Source organism: Haplochromis burtoni, unplaced genomic scaffold (genome assembly GCF_018398535.1).
Source record: "Haplochromis burtoni strain Fernald_Lab_line unplaced genomic scaffold, NCSU_Asbu1 Contig_213, whole genome shotgun sequence".
Taxonomy (NCBI): Eukaryota; Metazoa; Chordata; class Actinopteri; order Cichliformes; family Cichlidae; genus Haplochromis; species Haplochromis burtoni.
Window position 1 is genome coordinate 247,324 of NW_024582574.1, and position 3,712 is coordinate 251,035.

Genomic DNA, 3,712 nt, shown 5'->3' on the forward strand with positions numbered 1-3,712 from the left:
GAGATCTCTAAGACTTCACAGCGCGACTGTAAGGTACCCTCGTCTTCTGACATGCTCGATCTGCTCATAGAAGATTCAGTAGAAAGGTTCTTACAAAAAATGCTTTTCTGGTTGGAGAATGAAACTTTAGCGCAAACTATTACAAATGACAACATTTCTGGTGCCGTGGAAGATGAAGTAAGAGCGCTGACCCCATCGGAGGAAGAAGATATGACTGGATCAGATGCCAATGAAACAAGCGACAGACTGTATACATCACAGCCAAGTCCGGTTACTGATCTCACAAATCAAGCAGTCCTCTATGTGAGTGCAGTAGAACTGGAACCAAGTTTCAAAAACAGGCAATAAGCAGGCATCTCTCACATTCAACCCACAGAGGGTCAAAGTCAGCCGCCAACCTCTGAAAACCTAGAGGAAGAACTGTCAGAAACGTTAGTGTCACCAGATGCTAAGGAAATTGCCAAAGATTTTAGTCATATTCTATTAATGATAATCTACAGAAAAACCCACGGGAATACCAAAAAGCTTCTAGATCTAAAAGAAATAGAAACTGCTATCAATTATCTGACCGAGTTGGTCCATTCTTCAGTGAGATGTCCTAAATCCCTGAAAATTCTTAAAAATAAAATGTATAAAATAACAAAGGCCACTGCTAAAGGCCTTATCAAGGAGTTTGGATCTCCAGACCATTTCTTCTCTGTACTGATATCAGAAGATTCCTCTTTTGACAACGCTATTCTGAAGTGCCTAACAATTAATCTTGGTGTCTCCAAGAAAGCCAAATATGGCAGTTTTTTTTCCAGCATTGTTAAAAGCTTAAAATAAGCCGCTCAGCTGTCACTTCAAAGGCAGTAGTGATGACTAAATTGTCATCTTGATTTTTTTCAAATCTTAAAGCAATCTAGTCTGGCCTCAGAATTAACATCTGATGTATATTTTATTTGAAAACTATTTAATTAGACTTTAATTAGACTTAGAAATATTCTTCTGTCACGGGGTCCGTGAGCAGTCTGAACTATTATTATTTCATGTGTGTGTCTTCTGCACTGCTACTGTTCTGTGTCCACATTTGTATGTAGGCAGGTGTGTGTGTGTATATGTGTGCAGCTGTGTTCTGTTGGCCAAGTTACAGGCACCTTCAGGCCTGGTGGGTGTGGCTCTGCTGAAGGACAGGCCACACCTGAAGTCCTTGCCAAACACCTGCTGCTGATCAGGGCTCGTCGGGGGAGCTATTTAGGAGAGTGATGGCGCTCCCACCGACGCGGGATCATTGAGTTTAACTCCAAGTCACTGTGTGTCAGTGTATGGTAGTGTGGATCGTGTATGCCTGTGGGGGTCAGTGGCTCACGAAAAAGAGCCGGCTCTTTCGGCTCCCAACCGGCTCTTCAGGTTGTTTTGTTGCTTTAATTAATTGCTGTACGCTAAGCGGAAGGAAGGGGGCCGGGGACTGGTGAGTGTCAGCACCACAGTCCAGGATGAGACAACGAACATCCAAGAATACATTGGGAAGATGGCCCCAACTGACCGAGTGCTCAGTGAATACCTCAGGCAGCAGAAACCCAAGAAAGAGGAGGGAGACGAGGAACCATCATGGAAGGACAGGCCCCTGCACGGTATGTACCACCGGCAGATAGAGGAGGTGGCTGATATCCAGAAATCCTACCAGTGGCTGGACAAAGCTGGACTGAAAGACAGCACAGAGGCACTAATCATGGCAGCACAAGAACAAGCTCTGAGCACAAGATCCATAGAGGCTGGGGTCTATCACACCAGGCAAGACCCCAGGTGCAGGCTGTGTAAAGATGCCCCAGAGACAATCCAGCACATAACAGCAGGGTGCAAGATGCTAGCAGGCAAGGCATACATGGAACGCCATAACCAAGTGGCCGGCATAGTGTACAGGAACATCTGTGCCGAGTATAACCTGGAAGTCCCGAGGTCAAAATGGGAGATGCCCCCAAGGGTGGTGGAGAATGACCGAGCTAAGATCCTGTGGGACTTCCAGATACAGACGGACAAAATGGTGGTGGCTAACCAACCGGACATAGTGGTGGTAGACAAACAGAAGAAGACGGCCGTAGTGATCGATGTAGCGGTTCCGAATGACAGCAATATCAGGAAGAAGGAACACGAGAAGCTGGAGAAATACCAAGGGCTCAGAGAAGAGCTCGAGAGGATGTGGAGGGTGAAGGTAACGGTGGTCCCCGTGGTAATCGGAGCACTAGGTGCGGTGACTCCCAAGCTAGGCGAAGTGGCTCCAGCAGATCCCGGGAATAACATCGGAGATCTCTGTCCAGAAGAGCGCAGTCCTGGGAACAGCTAAGATACTGCGCAGGACCCTCAAGCTCCCAGGCCTCTGGTAGAGGACCCGAGCTTGAAGGATAAACCGCCCGCAGGGGCGTGCTGGGTGTTTTATATATATATAAATATATATTATTATCCATCCATCCATTCGCTTCCGCTTATCCTTTTCAGGGTCGCGGGGGGCGCTGGAGCCTATCCCAGCTGTCATAGGGCGAGAGGCGGGGTACACCCTGGACAGGTCGCCAGTCTGTCGCAGGGCCAACACACAGGGACAGACAACCATTCGCACTCACATTCACACCTATGCAATTTGGATTATCCAATTAACCTATCCCCACAAGCTGCATGTCTTTGGACGGTGGGAGGAAGCCAGAGTACCCGGAGGGAACCCACGCAAACACGGGGAGAACATGCAAACTCCACACAGAAAGACCCCGGCCTGATGGTGGAATTGAACTCAGGACCTTCTTGCTGTGCGGCAACAGTGCTAACCACCGTGCCACCGTGCTGCCACCGTATATATCAATCAATATAATTCATTATTTATATACGCATAATCACAATATTATATATGGTACAACACATATATACATATATAAAATATATATATATATATATATATATATATAATATATAATATATATAAACAAAAATTATAAAAAAATAAAAAATAAAAAAAACATATACAATATCACACACATAATATATAATTATATATATAATATATCATATAATATTACATATATATATATATATATATATATATAATATAATATATATATATATATATATATATGGCGTCATACTTGGACATTGGTTCAGTTCATCGCTCAGTCTTACTACTCATAAGTACACAGTGATGAATTTCCTTTCTGTGTGTGGTTTTTGTACTGTGAAGTGTGCCAGGCAGGAGTGTTCCTTCACTATACAACGAAATATTATGCTGAAGTGTCAGACTGCAATTGTCTACTTTGTATGGGAGAACATATATATCCAATAATAAATGCTTAATTTGATGAAGTTCAGTGGTGTCTCGTTAATAATATTGCAGCCAGTATGCTGTTTTTTTGTTTTTGTTTTTTACATATGTATTGACCTCTCATGACCACAAGAGGGAGTCAAAGGAGTTTTGTTAGAGATGAGGTGAGCTGCTGAGCTCTGACCCTCTGTAGGCGTCTTCTTCAGCTGATAGATGGGGAAGTCACTCACTACTCAGTGTTCATCTTCAACATCACAGAAGAGCTGCATGTTTTTATTCCTGTACTGTACTGAAACAGCTTTGCATGATTTACAATTCTAAGTAATTTAAAATAAAATACTTATTTATTTTAAATTGGGCCTTTGTGCAGCCCTTGTTCTTGTCCTCTCTCATTTACAAAAAAACTCTATTACATATAAGAGGCAAATG